This window comes from Pteropus vampyrus, unplaced genomic scaffold, assembly GCF_000151845.1.
Source record: "Pteropus vampyrus isolate Shadow unplaced genomic scaffold, Pvam_2.0 Scaffold56, whole genome shotgun sequence".
NCBI lineage: Eukaryota > Metazoa > Chordata > Mammalia > Chiroptera > Pteropodidae > Pteropus > Pteropus vampyrus.
This window is the reverse complement of record NW_011888837.1, coordinates 7,763,104-7,783,997: the sequence shown is the minus strand read 5'-3', so window position 1 is coordinate 7,783,997 and position 20,894 is coordinate 7,763,104. Positions and strand designations below refer to the sequence as shown.

At 32.9% G+C, this 20,894-nt stretch overlaps 1 protein-coding gene and 1 pseudogene across 2 annotated transcripts in view; both read right to left on the bottom strand.

Annotated features, from left to right (window-relative positions):
* The window catches only part of CUNH4orf22 (chromosome unknown C4orf22 homolog), a 541,171-nt gene that overhangs the window by 418,039 nt on the left and 102,238 nt on the right, over positions 1-20,894 (bottom strand). The window lies entirely within an intron of this gene.
* Positions 4,692-4,810, bottom strand: LOC111740034 (annotated as a pseudogene).

The following is a 20,894-nucleotide window of genomic DNA, read 5'->3' as shown; positions in this document are numbered from 1 at the left end:
TCCCTAAGTATAAAACTAATAACATCCAGTTCATAAAATGGTTTCCCATTATTTTTAAAATACAAGACATACTCCTACTCTACAAAGATCTACCTCTAGTGCCCCATTGCTTACCACATTCTTTCTTGCCCTCTCTGTCCCAGCCACACTGACGTCTTTCCCTCAGGCTCTCCCTACCAAGTTAATACTTATTCATCCATCTCATCTCAGAATATCTTCAGGGAAGCCATTCATAACCTCTCAAACCAAATCAACCTCCTCCCCATGATAAGCACAAGCAATGCCACATGCCACCCCTTCATAGTTTCAATTATACATCAATTTGCATGATTACTTGATTAATATCTTTCTTAACAATCTGTAAAATTTGCAGAGGCATGAACCTCATGTCATTGCTCACCCATTCATCCCTAGTTCCTAGCACTATGCCTGACACAGAGTAGGTGCTCCATAAAGATTTGTTGAAGGAATAAATGGTTCTGATGCATAATAGGAAATACCACCCAATCAACGAAAGCCTGAGCTTTAATGCTTTGGCATCCCTTTCAACTCAATCTAATAAGTTTCTTTTCTTTTCTTTTCTTTTTCATTTACTTTGTGGCTAGCACAAAGGTAAATAAGATAGCTTCTACCCTCAAGCAGCTTGTAGCCCAAATGTGCCATATAATGTATAATAAAAAAGTGACAACAACAATTAAGAAACTGACTGCTTAGTACAAGTCAGACACTATTCTAAGAAATAAATACATAAGACCCTTGCGACAACCATATGAGGGATGCACTATCATTAACTCGTACAGGATCATGCAGGTAATAAACAGAGGAATTGGATCCTGATTCCAGCTGGTCTGTGTCCAGAGCTATTGCTCTTAGCATCAACACAATGCTGACTCCTGTGAGAATAATAAGAGCATAATAAAGTCATGTAAAAAGCCCCACAAAAAAAACCATTGGTTAGGAAACTTGCAGAGGCACAATATTTCACTGGGTTCTGAAGATTGAGTAAGATATGTTTGCCAGAAAAAAAAAAAATGTGAAAGATGACAATCCAGGCAAAGAGAATAGTAGAAAACAAATGACAAAGTCTTAAATGTACACTTGTATTTAGGGACCGACTAAATAGATCAGAGGGAATGCTAGAAATCAGATGAAAATTAGCTTGCAGCAAGGATATGGAGGACTTTGAGTCCTAAACTAAAAGATTTTAACTTTATTTTGTAGATGATATAATGGTACTGAAAGATTTTAATCCGGTATTACTACTCTGAGAATGATGTTTGAAAATTCAGTTTTAGCCAGGATGCAAGAGTCTTGCTTGTTCTTTTGCCTCTTCATGACATTATTTCCACCATTGCCTTCATATTCTACCTCAACTATCAGTTCCTTCAGGAAGCCTTCTCTAACCACCTTTCTCCAAATAGGTCAGGTTCTCCCTTTTATTTTTTAATTATTTACTCTTATAGCTCTCCTGGAGTTTTATTGTAATACCTACCACAGCTTATCATTATGTTTCATGGGTGATCCAGGGTCAAAGGTTTTATACGCATATGAAACTGGGATTCATCCGTAGTTGAAGCCATAGGAATAAATGAGATAGACAAAGAAAAACATGCCAAATGGAAGACAAAGAAGCAGATGCAAGAGACCAGTAGAACACCATCATAGTAAGCTTAGTCAGAAGATTTAAATCAGGGTAATTAGTCCCAAAAAGGATCCATGGAGGCAGAAGAAGGTAAACTAGCAGAGAGGTATATGTTAGGCAGGAGTTGAGATAATATCAAGGAGGTATTAGTCTTGAATAACAAATACTATATAAAGATCAGGTAAGATGAAGATAAAAACAGCAGTAGACTTGGATTTTTCCAGGAGAATGCCAATAAAACAGTCTAAGGACTGGGGAAGGGTCTTTCAAAATCCTACATAAGATCTTTGACCCCACATTTTCTCTCATACCCCTTTCAGGAAGTTAACAAAACCCATCTACCCTTTTCCCCACTCCATTGTCCACTTTATCACCTAAGCTTACATTTCCCACTAGAGTTTGATCAATTGAGCACCAAACTGAGATCTAGCAAATGAAGAGCATTTAGTCAGAATCTCTTATTTGCCCGTTTCTACCTAGAAAAGAGAAAAGAATCAAGTTTTATACCATGCACCCACTTATTGGGTGAATTAAAATTACACTCAATAAGTGGGTATATGGTGTAAAACTTAAAGAAGACATCAGTTTAAAATTGACTTGTCTTTTATAACATTAATGTAAAGTATTTGATGGGCAAGGTGGCTCTGCCTACAGCCTTGGTTTTCAATGTGAGATAAGAATCATTGAGGTAGGTGATTTTTATCTCATATCATCGATCGAAATATAAAGCATTAATATTTTATTTTCCCATTATTTTATTTAACAAATCACCTGCTGAACTGATATCTGCAAAACCTCAAAACAAGTTCCAAATGTTGATAAAATTAGATTCTGACTCACAATGGTCTTAAATAAAATTGTATTTTGTTAATACCACACAAATTTGACTCATTCATCTGAGCATTTCATAACATAAAAATAGTGGGAAAGGGATTATATCATTGCCTTTTCTAAAATCAGTCATATTTGATCAAGAATAATGAAAGTGGACTACCTACAACACGAAAGTATTTCCAATTATTCACCATGTTGTAAAAGATTAGACAGTTGGGCAGAAGTAAGCAGAACCAATACAATGAATTATAACCTTAGCAAAATGATCAGAATAACTAAAATTCATCCTGAAAAAATGAAAAAACTTATACTTTCCAAAGTACTACACCTTATATGCTTTGTTTTCTCTATTATGTTATAAACAAGAAAAAATAAAGGGGATAAATATTATTATGTCAAAAATAGCACCATCTTTGAACACTTTACATTTTTTTCCATGTTTAAAAATGTTGAGGCAATTTCAAACTCTTCTAAGAAAACTCTTAGAACCCTATCTGAAGTTATATGAATAGATTATTTTAAATTACTAAATTAATTTTAATAAATTAGTTGTAATTCATGTATATTTATATTTATTTATATAACATATAAATTGAAATTAATAGAGAATATATTATTTTAATTACAAAAGTAAGCACCTACTGAGAAATACTGAATGCAATATTAAACACAATGTACTAATACCATTTTTAGGGGGTTTTTTTGGTACTTTTGTTCTCATTTAAAATAATTTAAAATTCAATAAGCAATAACATATTTTAAAGACAAATAAATGTCCAAGAGCCGTGATAAAATAATCTAGAATTATGAAGGCTCAAGCTATCTTACAAATTATCAGAAAGTTTGATGGTTAATGAACTGGTCTATACTTGCTGTGAGTACATATTTTACAAGCTTTAATGGGCATTATTAAAACCCCAGTTTCATTACAATCAGGCTCAGAGAGCTGTCATTTTAGTTATTTGTTCACATCTTATTTAAGCAAATAATATCACCTTTCATTTGGTTATTCCAGTAATTTTGAGTACTTAGAAGATCCAGGAAATCTGAAGTGCCACAATGAGCATGTAGGCGGCCTGATGGAAAGGGGGAAAAAAAGGTTTAAAAAAAGAGCTAAAATCACTTCCTGTGGTTAACGTTTTAGAACCTAGTCCAGAATAGTCTGTACCAATATTGTGGGTTTGTTGGTATCTTATTTATGAGCATCGGAAACAGACTTGCATGGATGCCATACTTTGAGTAGGACGCACGTGTGAGACAGATGGAACTTGTATTTCTATCAGATGTAATTAAAGACTTATGGGATATACTGCCAAATACCACAAATATTAAACCATTTTAGAATAAATTTACTATTGCTTTGACAGCAGTTTCAACAAAATAGCCAGCTATTCCAACAAATGAGAAGATTGAGTATATTAAACTAGTAGAATTACAGCAATTTAAAATATGATAGTTCGATATAGTTTAATTTTATTGATACAGTACAACTTCCACAGATGTAAACTTCAGGATTTTATTGGGATAAAATACATCAGGCTCTTGTATGTGAAAAATTAGGAAACAGCTTTTAAATGAGCTCTCCCAAGGAGAAATTAATAAGTCAGAAGAGAATAAAGTCAAAAATTAAACACTGAATGAAACTACTTTCCATGCAGGAGAAGAAGGCCACCCAAAGGAGCATTACCCCTTAGAACAGCATTCTCTCATGGTTTCCCACCATATTCTTGGAATCCCTACTCAACAATGCCAAATGCTTCAGAGAGATAAGTTAGGATGACACTGCTAAATGACCAGTAGATTGATTAACTAGAAGTCACTGGTGATGCTGGCAAGGGCAATTTCAGTTGAGATGGGAGTTCGATCTAGACTCCATGGTCTGAAGACTAAATGAAAGTTTTCATAAGAGTTCCCTTCACCAAAAAAGTAATAAAATTTGAACTTATTGCAAAACATAAATGCACAAACCTGTCATTAGAATAACAAAAAATAATAAAGTCAATAGATAAGAACATTTATAAATTCCTTAGAGCAAGGCTAACCATTAAATTAGTGAGAAGTTATGAAACATATTTTGTCACTGTACTCTAGAATGAGCTTTAATCAGAGATATGTTGATTTTGTTTGTTTGTTTGTTTAGGCAAGGCACTCCTGGGTTGACCTTACAGATTGCAAGGACCTTGTATGCTTACAATCCCTTATTTTTTACTTTTTACACCTACAGCACCTGGCCTTCCTAGGTGGTCTCTCATTCAAGTACTAACCAGGACTAACCCTGCTTAGCTTTCGAGATCAGATGGGATCGGGCTTGCTCAGGGTGGCATGGCTGTAGATGAGAAATATTGATTTTATGCTTATTACCAATCTTAGAAGAAAAGTTATCAAGAGGAGATAGAGGAAACAAACTAAGTGTCCCCTGATGGATGAATGGATACATTGTGGTAGACACACACACACACACACACACACACACACACACACACACACAGGAATATTTATTATTCTACCATAAAAAAAGAATGAAATCCTGCCATTTGTGACAATGTGGATGGACCTTGAGGGCACTATGCTAAGTGAAAATAAGTCAGAAAAGAACAAATACCATATAATCTCTATTATATGTGGAATCTAAAACAAACATATATACAGAGAACAGATGGATGGTTGTCAGGGTGGGGTATGAAATGGGTGAAGAGGGTCAAATATAGTTAGTAATACTGTAATGCATATTTGCAAATTGCTAAGAGTAAATCTTAAAAGTTCCAATCACAAGAAAAAAAATTTTGTAACTGTGTGCTGATGCATCTTAACAAGAGTTATTGTGATCATTTTGCAAATATCAAATCATTACATTGTACACATGAAACTAATATGTTAAATGACAATTATACCTCAATTAAAAAATAAAGAGGAATAGAACTAAAATGGCCAAAGAAGCTCATGTACCTAAACTCCCACAATGTACTCACCCAATGAAATAAAATTTAAAAATATCAAAAATGAGTTAAATTTCCTTCTTAACTATCAGCTATTTTGCCCTTAGATGAATATTAAGTAAACCACATACATATTGTTAATAAGAGACATACTTAAATCAAAATACAAAAAAGTAAAAATAAAAGTGATGAAAAAGTGTATGAGGTAAATGCTCATGATATGTACAGTAACATACAAATATTAATGTCAGAAACACTAGACCATATTAAATCATTACATGGTAAAAAGTATTATCTACCAGTGTTCTAAAAGCAAATTCAAGTTTGAAACATATTATCGTTATACTATATTACAAGAAGAAAATAATGTATCTACTAAAATATAAAGTGCAATAAAAGTCCTAAACATGATACATCCATATTATAATAGTGCCATTAAAAATTATGTTACATGAAATCACTATCTTGAAGAGTTATCTATACTCCTATGTTCACTGAAGCATTATTCACAATAGCCAAAACATAGAAACAACCTGAGTCCTTCAACAAATGAATGGATAAAGAAAATGTGGTTTATGTATACAATGGAATATTACTCAGTCTTTAAAAAAAGATGAAAATCCTAACATTTGCAATAATATAGATAAAACTGAAGGGCATTATGCTAAGTGAAATAAGTCAGACAGAGAAAGACGAATACTGCATGGTCTCACTTATATGCAGAATCTAAAAAAAAACAGTCAAACTCACAGAAACAGAGAATAGAATTTGTGGTTGCCAATGACTAGGGTGTGGGGATAATAGAGGCTGGTAAAAAGGTAAAACCTTTCTATTATAAAAAAAATGTATAACATAGAGACTACAGTTGATAATACTGTACTATGTAATTGAATTTTGCTAAGAGAGTAGAAATTAAGTGTTCTCGCATGCAAAAAAAAAGGATAAATATGTGAGGTAATGAATTTGTTAGTTAACTCAATGGTTGGAATCCTTTCACAGGGTTTAGGTATATCAAAGCATTGTGTTGTACACCTTAAATATATACAATTTTTAATTAAATATATATTTTATAAATAAATAAGTTACAGAAAAATAGTCAATGACTTTGAACAGTGTCTATAATATGCTGTCATGTTAAAAAGCAAGTTTCAAAATGCAGTGTATGGTATGATCAAAATTTTAAAATATATAAAATACAGATTCACATATATGAAGAAAAAATTAGGGGAAAGTATATCAAAATACCAAAACCAGTTGGGAGAAAAACAGGCAATCTTTATAATTTTCACTTATTTTTTATTTTTTATAATGAATATATATGACTTTTACAAAAGGTTACTTTTAGAATGAGTATTGACCTTATCATATTTGATACTCTGTTCCTTAACTTTAAAATTAGAACATTTCTGTTTTATTTCAAGCATCTCATCTATCAAAGCCAAGTAAGAAAATTTACACCAAAAAAAAAGGACAAAAGTCACTTGTTAATTAAAAAAAATTGCATTACTGCTTTGAGAAAATTTAACAAAAGGAAAAAGAGATATGAATTATATAATTACTTGAGTAGAAAATAAAGAAAACTTTCTTCTAAATGAATGGAAACTGACTGACTACAATTCAGTTTTTTTACCCATATTAAAAATTTCACAACGACCAAAAATTGGCAGCTAAATGTGTCTATAATATTTCTTTATACCATTTCCTAAAATGTTATTTTAAATATATAGGTAAATTTTGTTCTTGCTGCAGATCCTTTTTTGCTAGGAAAGTGAGCCATATATAAGTATACATTTCAGGAAGGAAATCGGAGTTTCAGCCAAATTAAATAGTTTTTTCTTCTCTTTCCTCTTGCTACCTTCATTGTAAAACATAAGTTAATACTGAATTTTAGCATTGTAGAGGAATACCAAATCCATAAAATCTAACCTATGCTTTATATGCTTTAACAAAATGAAATAATATTTAGCAAATAAACTGTGATCATTTTCTTTTAAAACATATGAGGTAAAAAAAGTACACATCTCTCTTTAGATTACAATTGAGAAAGTGATGGACTTGGAGTCAGATATACTGGAATTAAGACTCTCGATTACCATAGATGATCACTTTGAATTTTCTGCATCTTCCACATACATTAATATAGTCATTTATTCCACAAATGTTGACTGTGTATAGATTTTAGTCACCAGAAACTAAGAGTGAGATTAAAATAACGGGAAGGAGGGAAGGAGGGAGAGAGTGAGGGGAGAGGGAGGGAAGGAGGGAGAGAGACAGACAGACAGACAGACAGACAGACAGACAGACAGACACAGGCTAGGTCCTAGCCTTCTTGAAGGTTTCATCTCAGTGATCTGAAAGACAATAACAAATACATGAATAACTAAAGATAATTATAAATTGTGATTTAAAAACAAAAGTTGTGAAGGAAATAGAATTCACATAAAGTTAAGGAGCAGAGGATGACTTAGTCAACTCATCTGGTGAAAGAAGACTGTTCAACATAACTGACAATGGAGCTGAAACCAGAAGGAAGAGGGGTCACACTTGTAGAACACGGAGCAGAGCAATCCAAGCAGAAGGAAAAGATATATTTCTTTCTAGCTCCTGTATACATACTTCTAAGTCTCTCCACTTTCTCCTCCACAAAATCTCTCTGCCTTTGACCTGCTTCTGGTCATAACTACTTTCCCTGGTTCCCTCAAAGAACTAGTTTATCATGAGCCACTATGCTTATTTACTTTTCACAAACATCCCTATCATTAATTCTTCTGGATACTGGACTATAAAATATATTGACATACGAAATTTGGTGAGAATGAACAGAAAAGTAAAAGTTTCTCAAAATTATTACACATATATAGGACTGTGTAATATCGTTTACCTAAATATGACGCAACATTTCCTTACATAGAGAAAGAAAATAACTATATTGCCCTATGCCTTATTTATGAATGTTAGCTATTATATTTGTATGCATATTATATGTGTTATCCTACTTAACATATTTTTCAGAGGAGCTCTTTTTTCAAACCTGAGCAAAGTTAATTATTTAAGTGTTTTTATCAAATGGCATTCAGAATTCTAAGTTCAATTTACTACCTCTATTTTTTATGAACATATTAAACTTAGAGAAAACCTGGTGTCCAGCCTATATTAATTCTATTTTTAAACCATGAAATTCTCCTTAGAATTTTTTAGTCTTGCTCATTAAAACAATTATTACAAAAAACGTGTGGTCTTTCCTGAAAAGCATTTTACAATTATTATAGTTAAATAATTTTGATTCACAGCTTAATGACATCCATATTAGACAAAATTAAGTGTATTAAACAAAGCATTTCATGTCAGAATATTTTTATTTTTGGCAAATATTGTAAAATACTAAATTGAACTTTTTGCTAGGAGACTGACAAGCTACTCAGGCAATGTTAAAACTAAAAGTTCATCTAAAATGGAGAGGTAAATAAGATTGATTAACCAAGGAAAACATCCTCTTTATAGAAATACTATAGAAAATGAAGAATTATGGATGAAATTGTATCTTTAAAAAGGCAGTAATCTCTTTTGTAGAACATTTTACTGAGTTACTGGATAGTTGTAATGGTTTAAATCTTATACAGAATGACTATTTAATGCATTGAATTTCAAACCATAGGATCATGAAACAAATGTATTAAGTGCTAATTTAAACAAAAAACATTCAGCAAAGTTTTAGTAAATGTAAAAAATATAAATTGGGAATCCACAAATATATAAATTATGCTATTTCTAGAAGAAAGAGAAGGGGAGGAGGGGGAGGGGCAGGGAAGGGGGAGGACAAAGGGTGGAGGAGGAGGAGGAATTGAAGAATAGGATAAGGACCCACTTGATTCAGCATTTATTCAATATCTAACATCTGTTATCCAGTAATTCTTCTAGGTACTAGAGATTCATAGTGAACAAGACAGAGGAGGCTTCTTTACCCGTGGATGTTACACTCTATGAGATGAGAACTGACATAGTAGAATAAAAGTAGGTAGTAACTTATAAAATCAGAGCCAAGGGGCTCTTTAAGAGAGGCAATATAGCCAGGCTGAAACACAAAGACCAACTGCCAAAGATGCTAAGATTTGGAAGAGTCAAAATCAGAAGTAGGTAAGGATTCTGAAACTCTCTGGGTGATAGAGCCTCTCATCTACCTAACAGGAAGATATCCACACATTCACATGTAAGAAACAGCGAGGGAGAATGAAGAGACCCTCACGAATATCCCCGATAACCCATGAGCTGTGTAGATAATATTTAAGTTTCACACAGGAATATTAAATAGAACAGAAAATGTCAAGAAAAAAATAAAATAGAATGTTACCTTTTTTTAGACCTAAGTTATCATAGTTCACAAAGATCATTGTTGATAAAGTAAATTTTTTAAAAAGTTGAATGTACCTTCCATTATTGCTAAAATAACGTAGTAAACAATAGCTTGAAATTACTCAATTGATTTTTTTTTGCATGTTTTCTGCTGATATAAGTTGTTAATTTTTCCAAAGTATTTGACATAATTGAAATAACATTACACACACAGCATCGCTTAGAAATGTGGAGAAAAGAAGCCGACGTGGCATTCAATAAGTAAGTTCTGTTTACTAGAATATAGTATATGGGAGATAAACAGATCTAGACAAACACAAAACTTCCTCTTCTGCCTCTCTCTTCCACTTTCAAAGACCCCTGTGATTATGCTAGGCCCACCAAGACAACCTAGGATAATCTCATAACTTTAATGTCAGCTGATTAGCAATCTTACTTCCTTCTACAGGTTTCTTTCCTCTTTGCCATAAAGGTCACGTATGTCCGGGTTCCTGTGACTAACACAAGGACGTCTTTGAGGGCCCATTATTCATTCTGCCTACCACAATTCAGTTCCCTTTGAAGCCCCTGCTTTGGAATTTATATATAACACTACTAAACGACAAAAGCTATTTCTCACAGAAAGAACTTAATTCATATTTCAGCTCCAGAATTTAATGGGTATTTAGCATATTTTAAAATTATCGGAGCAATGCTTTCCTCATCTAAGAAATGGAGACAAAAATACTTCGCAGGATTTGTTGTGGTGATAAAGGTAAATTAGGTAAAAGAGTGGACAAAATGCCTAAGTTAGTAGAGTAAGAACTTCAAAAACACTAATATTATTAGATTATTGAAAATGATACACTATTTGCTACCTCTTCAAATTTCTGCCCACGGTTAAGACTATTTTCCTTTATGTATTCTCTACTGCTTTGTTCTTTATTGTTTTAGTAACTTGAACATTGCTAAAATGCATGTCACTAGAGCCAGCATATCAAAATATTTTATTAAGTTTATGTGCTAAAACTTTCTCATTTCTTGGATTATTTAATAAGATATTTCTTAGGACTATTATAATCTTAAATGTTATTTTAATCTTTCCAAAAAGAGTACTTTGAGTAATATTATTATTAAACAAATAATATAACTATCATCTGGCCAAAAGTGACAATCCATGCATGAGATTTTGCTCTGAATTTCTTATCTGCTAATATCTGTTCATGGCCAGAGAAAAGAGAAAGGGCTGTTAGAGCCAGTACTGATATTACTGCAAAAAGTATAATATGACTTTCTTACTGATCTAGTATATATTTCTGGTAAAAGTATTTCAAGCATCATAAAATCTTAAATTCTATATTCCCACATAGAGTTGCCACCTGTGCAGTTATAGAGCCATTTTACAAGATTCTCTGACTCTTCTACTTCTTTTATTACTATCCAGTTCTAGATAGTAATCCTTTCTCATAGAATCACTCAAAACGTGTGTGTTCCCATATTTTCAAATAATGCCATATATACCAGAACACAAAATACTCTTTATTTCTTGGAATGGGATCTCTAAATTAAATGTTTGATATTAAGTATTAGCCATGTACCAAGTCCTAAACATACCAGGCTCATACTGGAAAATTCTTAGATGGACAGAATACAAATGGGAGAAAAATACATAGTAGCACCACTATTATCATATGTTAACTGGTAAAAATAAACATACAATCCTTCAAACACATTTGCTATTTCCAAGTTTACAAATAGGAAGACCTGTATTTTAGCTCTATCTCTGCCACTAATTAGCATGTAATTTTTAAACAAGTCACTTTTAAGCCCTTGGGGTCATGCATTATTTCCTGAGTTTGTAAAATAAGCAAATAAAGACTAGGTCTCCAAGAGTCTTTCTAGTTTTAAATTTTTATCTGCATGTAGTGTCCACAGTCCCTAATTGAAATTCTCTCAAGAAAAAAATTATTAACAAAATTATTTCATATGTACTTTGAAAGGCCGGTAAAATAAATTTACTCTTTCAACAGTTTTAAAAATGCCTTAAGCTGAGTGCAATATCTGCAGTGAGTTTCAATTCTTTTAATTTAAAAAAAATCAGTAGCTCACTCACATAGATCTTAAAATACTGTTATTTGCTATGAGTTTCAGGGGATGTAACCAGTAGTGATTGATCATTTTTGCCCCTAATATTTTTGTTTCCAGAAACAACCAGCTATGAACTTCACAAGAGCATCCTCATTTCAGTGAAGTGCTGTCATCCTTGTACAGACTATTTGTCATTTACAAATCAGACCTAAAATCCTCAGAACATCTTTTGAAAGCCTTAGTATCTACTGATACTAAGCTTTTTCAACAAACTGTTGCCTCTCCTTAAAATTATCTATCACTGTGATTTCCCATCTACTGTTCATGATGATGTCACTGGTTCAGAGCATGCCATTTCTGCTTACATGGCTTAAAGAGACCAATAGTCTAAAATCTGTCTGTTGGGCATTTTGACACTTTTGTAGGGATAATGGATGCTTTTTGATCATCGGTTGATTTTTTTAGATGATTTATGAGCTAAATTAATATAGAACGATTTTAAAAAAATGATTCATGGACAAATGTATCTTATATTGCACTCTTTGTAGATTGAGTCGAGCAATAAATAATGACAACAAACCCAATCCCAGGATTTCAGAGGTTTTTCTACATATATTGTAATTGAAAATTTGTTTTGATAGGAATATAGTATCTTGAGAATGTAATTTTTTTAGCATTTTATTTTATTGTTAGTTTCAAGTATATAGTACATTGGTTAGACATTTATATGGTTTATGAAATGATCGTCCAATTACTCTGTCATCCTTCTGCCTCTACATATAGCCATGACATTACTGCTGACTGAGAATGTAAATTTTTTTAAATGATTGATCCAATAAATAACAACCAGCAGCATCTTCTCAATATCCACTTAGACACTTTTAGACTATTATCATCCATAAGGAAACATGAGGATAATTTATGAAGAAAGAAAAGAATGAAAAGTTTTGCATTGATTTGTTTTTAAGGAAAATGGCCTAGTACATGAAGAATGTATCAACTAGGTATTGCCCAGATTCACATTAAACGGCTACAGCTGGGTATAACCATTAAAAAAAATCTGGATACAACCATTAGCAGATACTTGGCCAGTATAAATCAGAACATATGTTTTAGCTTTATGGCAATAGGCTGTGAGCTATTTGTCACTTGATTCTCTCAAGGTTTCCCAAAATGTGTTAATGTTCCAGGTGTTCACTTAATTCAGTTAGTACCAATATAAAGATTTTTCAAGATGTAGTCTAACTTTATTGAACTAAACAAGTTTATTGGACTAAAATGATATAGCTCTCTATAATGTTGCAATAAGTTCACATAACTTCCTAACATTAAATATCTAGTTTGAATTTATTTAATTAATGGATTTATTTACAGTGCTCTCTTTTATTCAAAAGAGACCAGTTTTCATAACAAATCATTCATTACTTTATTAGTCTGTAGCAACTATTTGCACTTTTGATCAGAAATGTGTCCTAGTCTTACTTAACAGTTGAAGACCAATTAATAGTAGAAACATTTAAAGTCTAATTCGGTGTTTTCCCACTGTGTTCCACAGAATATAAAAGTATTTTATCTACTATTCTTATGTACATTAACATATTAAATGGTCTGAAGAATCTAGAAATAAAAAAAAATTTTAACTGAGAATTTCCCAAATTTATTTGACTATTGAAACTCTTATATCCCATAAAAGATAATAACCTTATATAGAAAGTACTTTAAATCCTTGGAATGAAAAAGATACCACCAAGTCTTATTTATATGCTTCATTTTAAATTCTTAAATAATTTGTTTTCAAATTTTTCAAATCTATGTTTTTTTCACTTTAAGTCCCCTACGTCTCATTTTTTTAATAGAGGCTATTGATAAACTGGTAACCTTAACTTCAACTTTTACATAATCCAACTCAATGCAGTAAATACTCACTAAGGTACCGTGCTTGGCATTGTAAAATTATTATATAATCCCTTAGTTTTCACTTTAGTAAACAAAATAGACCAAGTCCTATTATTTTTTTCTTATAAATCACAATTTATATCTATCTGATAATTATTCTGTAAACCCCCCCCTTTTTAAAAATATCTACAATCATTTTAAATTGTGATAATTAACACTAGGCATGTCAATCTAATTAATGTAGCATAATCAGTGAATCAGGAGCCACGTTAAACATTGAGATTTATCTGATATTGCTGAGCATTTCCTTGTGAAAGTATAATTCTTAAAAATTGTATGCGAAGTCAACCCTCCCCCCATTCCCACCCACAAAAGTATAAAACATATATATATATATATATATATGGCTTTTTTTTTTTTTTGCCAGAGCACTCCACTACAGCAATGACTTTCTAAGCAAAGTATTTTAAACTCTATGAGTAAATGATAATAAATGATAATAAGACAAGGAGTTAAACTTTCATTTAAGGAACATATATGAAACAGAATCAATTCATGTCCAAACGTTGCATTCGGAAACAAACAGTTTCACTGAGTGTACATATTTATCAGAACTTAAAACTTAAACCAGTTTCTTCTGAGCACTGAATTTCCAGTAAATTTTATTTTTAGGCTTAATATTATTCAAAATATGTAACTGATTTTTTATTTGAGTGATTGCTTATTAAAAGTATTCGTTAACTATTTTAACTGCTAGAAGATGATGCTCACGGAAAATAAAGAATTCTTAAATTTTTATTTAGATACATTTTTATTCCAGACAAGTACAATATGGTAATAAATGAAAGGCTATTTCAAACAAAAAACTTTACATTAGAATAAAATAAAATTCCGTGGGATAAGTGAAATAGAAATAGAATCAAGTAGAAAAATGAATGATAAAAATTTGAAATTGTTATAGAACAGCTTGTCTGGGTTTTTAAATGGAAAATAGTAGACATCATCTGCTACAGTATTTAGTTTCCAACAAATATATTTTAAAAAGTGGCCTACAATGCACCAGGTCTGACATCCTTTACAATTTAAATTATGGTAAAAATATTAGGTATAAACTTTAAAAATATATGAGTAAGTATATAGTTTTTCAAAATTCTTCTAGGGAGTAAATGCACAATATAAGTGAAGACCACTGATAGAGCAAAGTGAGAGTAAATAAATGCACTAGGGAAATGTAGGATTGCTAGAGCACTAAGGGTCCACACAGGTTAATTTTCATGAATCCAAAATGCGACCTCTCACTTTTGCAGGTTTTTAGCCAGCCATGATCAGATCTCCAAGTACAGGTGTTGAGGGAGAAGAGAGTTGCATTTAACTAGTTAGAGTTTTGCCAGACAACAATAACAAAGCAAAAAATAAAAACAAGGGTGTTGATAATGTCTGCAAGGGAGTCATAATAATGATGGATCATGGGGTCTAAAGAAAGCACAGAGGGAAATGGAAGAATGGACTTATGGAGTAGTTTTAAAAGGTGGTGAGAACAATAATCTATTCTGTTCATTGGAGTCAAAGAATAAATCAAGAGAACTAAAAAGAGCTGTGGAAAGGTTAGTCTTAATGTTGAGAAAGTGGGATGTTTGAAATTGAGATTATGGAGGATTACAAATATAGTAATGCAAGATCTAGGGTCTGGTGATGGGATGAAACAGATAGTGCTGGTTGATGGACAAGCTCACCGGAAGCCAGAAGGGCCAGAATCTGAGTGTCCAGACTGGAAAGTTTATCTCTATGCTTACTGAATCCCCAAAGAGTTATGAGAGACAAAGGGATTGTTAAATTAATTAAACAACAAGTCATTAGACTGAGGTGTCTATAATGCCGTGGAGGCCTGCATAAGTAAGCAAACCAAAATCCTAGCTATAAATGCCTCACGGTTACAAAATCTAAACCTAAGGACAATCTATCACAAAGAGCCAGCTAGGCTTTAAGCTATAATCAATCAATAATTTCTTTGCTTTGCTTCTGCCTTTGTTCTATGAAAGTCTCTCCCCAAGTTCCTGATGGTGGAGCATTCCTAACCACTTCCAGTTTGATACTGCCCAATTAAAATCTGTTTTTGCTGAAATCAACTCTTGAAATTTTTAATATGCCTGTTTATCTTTTAACAGTTTGAAGAGAATGACAGATCCTGGAGGCTAAACTGAAGTCTACAAGTAACAGCAAGAATCAAGGGTGGTGGATGGTCTAGTCTGAAGACATGATTTTTGAAAGCTGATAGATTGGGTAAAGCAGAGGAAAATTGTCTGGAAACAGCTACGAAGATATAAAACTCACCACCATTAGAGAGGGTTTCTGGGGAGAGTATCCTTGAGGAAAGAGCTGGCTGTAAAGGGAGTGATCAGAAAAGAGTTCCAGAGAGCAAGTGGATAGGATCCGGAAAGTAGAAAGAGATGGGAGACAGAATCAGAAAAGCAGATGCACAAATAGAATAAAATTCTAGGGGATGATGTATCCTGGAAGTCTCGAGTTTCTGTGTAAGTGACAGAAACAAACGGAACATGAGATTAATCCTGACGCTGTTGTGGAGAATAACTTGGGACACCCCCCCACACACGCACACACCAGTTGGTATAAACATTATTTTTAAGTGAAAACATTTGAACTAAAGATGCAGAAAGAAATCTTATCAGAACTTCATTTATCTGACTCAAGTAAAGCCTCCCCCAAAATACTGCCTTTAACCCTCCTTCAAGGGAGTTTTCTGTGAATTCAGCAGCAATAGGGACAGACTGCCCACTCCGTTAGCATCACAAAGCCCAAAAGAACTTTCCAGTACCCTCCTATTTAAGGCCTAACCCAACTCCCCGCCCTCCTTTGTTAATTTTGGTATATAAACCTTTTATCTCTGGCTATTAAGTGAGTTACTCATCACTGAGCACTCAGGCTTGTACCCATACCTGTGAACATATAAATGAACCTTGTCCTTTCTCCTGTTTACCTGTCTATTGTCAGTTAGTTTTCAGGTCCTCAATCACTGGATCCAAGCTGGAAGAGGAAAGTTTTCATCCCAACACTATCAAGGCAGACAGACAGTGGTGGTTGGTGAAGTTGTGAGTGTTCCAAGGGAAGAAAAAATTGGGGAGTGGGGAGCTTTTCAGGAGCTTGGGAAACTCAAGAACTTCATTACTCTTGTCATTGATTAGAGGCTGGAGGAGGGACAGCCTTATTAAAGCACTACGTGGGTTTTGTTTTATATAATTCATCCATTGAAAGAATAGACCACTTGGTCTCAACAGGAACTACTAGAAGTTTAGCAACCTCTTTCTTTACTGACCTCTGGGACATCACATTCTCCTGGTTTCCATCCTGCCTCATTAACTCTCCTTCTTGGTCTCTTTACTAGATCATCTTCCTCTCCTGATCTCTAAATTCTGGAGTGTTCTTGAGCTCTGTCCTTGGCTCTCTTTACTTCTATCTCTCTCCCTGGGGGCTCTTCTTCACTAGAATATAAGGCCCATGAACACGGGCACCGTGTCTCTTTTTCATCCTTATAAGCCAAAACCTAGCATGATAGTTCCATTAACAAATAATACTGCTGAATGAATTGGTGAATAAATTAATGGTCAATTTATATATATATATACATATTCTTTACATTTTCATTCCTTTTTGTTGCTTTAAATACTAAATCTCGACCTTTGACATACACAACTCAATTTGATTCATCTTTGCATCCTGTAAGACATTTCTAAGCTGACTCATCTGCTGCATTCTATCATGATACAAAACCATATTTAAATAGTTATCATATTATATACTACGGTGAGATGCAGAAAAAATTTTTTTATGATGAAATTGATTAATGAAATCCAATAACTTTCAAGTGTACATTTCAACAGTAAGTCATATGTATATATAGATATATATATTGCATTGAGTGCAGAAAATTATTTGAAAGTTAAATTTGAACATATATAGTCTCCATCCCACACCCCCACGTCAAAGGAGAAAACTGGTTTTATTTTTGACCGTTTTTAATGGATGAACAGGGCAATTATTTAATATCTTATTAACCTTTAGGTGTTCAGAAACTGACTTTAAATTTATTCTCCCTTCCAGGAAATTTCCAGGTGGAAAAACCAGATTCTAATTACGATCATTTATTTCCATTTTAAAACTAAGGAATATTATTTATCATATCAGTAACCTCACTTCTCACCTTTTTGAAAAGACTCATAATTCAGTAAGTTAAGAACATATATCAGAATATATTTATCAGATAAAATATGTACCCAAACGTTATTGTTCAAATAAACACGATTTTTTTTACTCTTATTACTTCTCATGTTCCTTTGTTTAATAAAAACGCTGATAAAACCAAATTGAAGAAATCGGAGATGGAAACATAACATGATGAAAATTAAATTCATTTCTTTTTCTCTACCTTTATTGAAACATAATTGAATATAACATTGTGCAAGTTTAAGATGCACATGTTGACTTGATACATTTATATATTGCTAAATGATTACCATCATAGCATTAGTTAACACCTGCATCACGTACATAATTTCCATTTCTTTTTGAGGGGTGAGAACACTTAAGATTTACTCTCATAGCAACTTGCAAGTACACTATTCAGTATTACTAACTATAAATGCTACGCTGAACCTTGGATCCCCAGAACTTATTTATTAAATTAATTTAAATTTATTTTATTCACTAAATCAATTCACTAAATTAAATTTATAAATGTAAATTTAATTTATTCATTGAATTACTTTAATTTCCATTTTAAAATCACAATTTTAAATGGTCAAAATAGATTTTAAATAGTAAAAAGAATATAATAAAATATTTTAAAAACAAACTTTTAACTGGCATAAAGGTATTTACTTTTAATGTAGTTTATAATTAACCTCTTTTGGTAGTGTGTTAACTAAAACAAAATTTCAGTTTTTTTCAACAGGCTGTGCTCTTCTTATTTTACTCAAAAACGACACAGAATCTCTAAATAAAAGAAACATTCCATGAGGAATAGTTCACCTCCACATGGGGCGTTTTTAAAGCATAAAACCATTTAAACATATCAAAACTATAAAAATTTAAATTAAATTTTAGAACAACTTGAGAAGGATTAATGATACTGGTCCCCAGTTTGGGGTTTTGAGAATTCGCATATGATCTGCCTTGTGCCTAGAATATTCTTTACCCTGATCCTTACCTGGCTGATACCTGTTAGATCTCAGCTTGGCTGTTTCTCTGTGCCAGCTTTCCTGAACCCAAAGCACCTGGGGTGGGGTCCCTCCTGTGGATTCCCAGATACTCTGCACTTCCCTTCTCGTTTATTTGCTTGTCTCTAATCCCTAATCAATGTTAAGCTCTGTTCAGCCAGGAGCTGATTATCTTCTTCAGCAAAGTATCTGTCAAAAAGCATCACAGTTTTTTCATGAATCAGTGAATTTGCATGCCAATTAAAATTCAGTCATACTCATTGTACTTGAATATAGCCATAGTACCCATTATTTCCCATGAAATCAAGAGGTCAATGCACTCTACTACTCATTCATCAGGTTCTGACAGCTATGGCACATATTTTGATGAAAATATTGATCATGCATCAGAGTTTTCATTAAAAAGGCAGCATCCAAAACCTTTAACTGTGCCTGCAAAGGTTTGTTACTAGAGATTTCTTTCGCTTTAATATATTGTACCTGAAACTTAAGCCTCAGAAAAACATTATCATCCTCCCCCCACCCCGCTTGCTATCTACACTACTAAATAATGCATTTTAAGTCCATGATCCGTATTTTCCAAGAGATGCAAATGGGGCATCTTAAGTCCACATAAAAGCAAAAAGTTCGATGAAAACAACTCCCTTATCCCCCCTTTTAAAGTTCAACAGTGTTTACAAAACACAATCGATTCCAGTTTAGGATTTAAGAAAATGTCTAACATTCTAAAATGAGTGAGATTCAATAAACTGATTTATATTGAATTCCAAGCTTCGGACTCCTAAGTCAACATTCTAACAGTGCTAGCTAGTGAAAGTGCAGGGACGGTGCAGCGTGCCATGGCTGAAAGCAGACCAAAAACTGTGAGTGAAGGATGGCTGCAGGGTCATGTGCTGCCAAGGCCTCAATGTAAACACAGGTGTGTGGGAAGGAGCACTGGGCTTTCCCATCTAGCAGCTAAAGAAACACTGGCAGTCACGCTGTGGAGTCTGAATGCTAAAGTTTGAAAATAAATTGTTTTGTAAAAATGATACATCTTATTTTGAATTTTAATACATCTTCAACTTAAGTGGTTCATGAAGCACACCTGACCCTCATATCATTGTTTTATGTTGAAAAATTAAGAGACTGGAAAGCAGATCTTTTTTTTCCCCTGCTGAGCATCTCCCTGCTGAGTAATTTGAAGTTATTACCACCTCATTTGCCGGCCTTTAGCAAAGATTCTTTTTATGGTTGCATGGAATTAATGCCACAAGAGAAATTTTCCTGCCAAAGTCTGTTAAATGGCATAGCAGTACCTTTTAGATATATTATGAAATATACCACACATTATCAATAAATGTATCAATAATTATAACATTTGTTAATAGGTTTGGGTTTGGGGGGATTTGTTTTTATTTTTAGGGTTTTGCTTCTGTATAGTTATTTGGGTTTTGTTTTTGTGGGAGGAGGGGCTGCTTTGGTTTTCTGATAAATCTGTCTCTTCTTATCAAAAACAGTGTTAAAATAGTGTACAATAACCTTTAGGGTAACCAATGGTTATGAACATAGGTTTTGAAGGAAGACAGTCTAGGTTCATATTTTAGCTGAATAACCTCCTACTAGGAGGCTTAAGCAGATGATGTAAATTCTCAAGCCTCAGTCTTCCTTTTTTAAATGAAGGTAATTGTGTTATCTCCCTGCAGGAGGTTATTTTGTGGATTAAATGAGTCAAAACACAGAAAGCACTTAGTACAGTGCCTAGTTAAGTACAAAATAACTATTACTGTCATTAACGCCACTTTGTTATCAGTATCAGTTTAATTCACTGAGAATTTAATTCATTTCATGTGGTTTCCAAACCGATTATATGAAATGACTGACTATAAAACACGAATATATTTGTAATTAGTTTCTCTGTTACAATCTCTCTCCCCTATCCTATCCTATTTCTCAGTT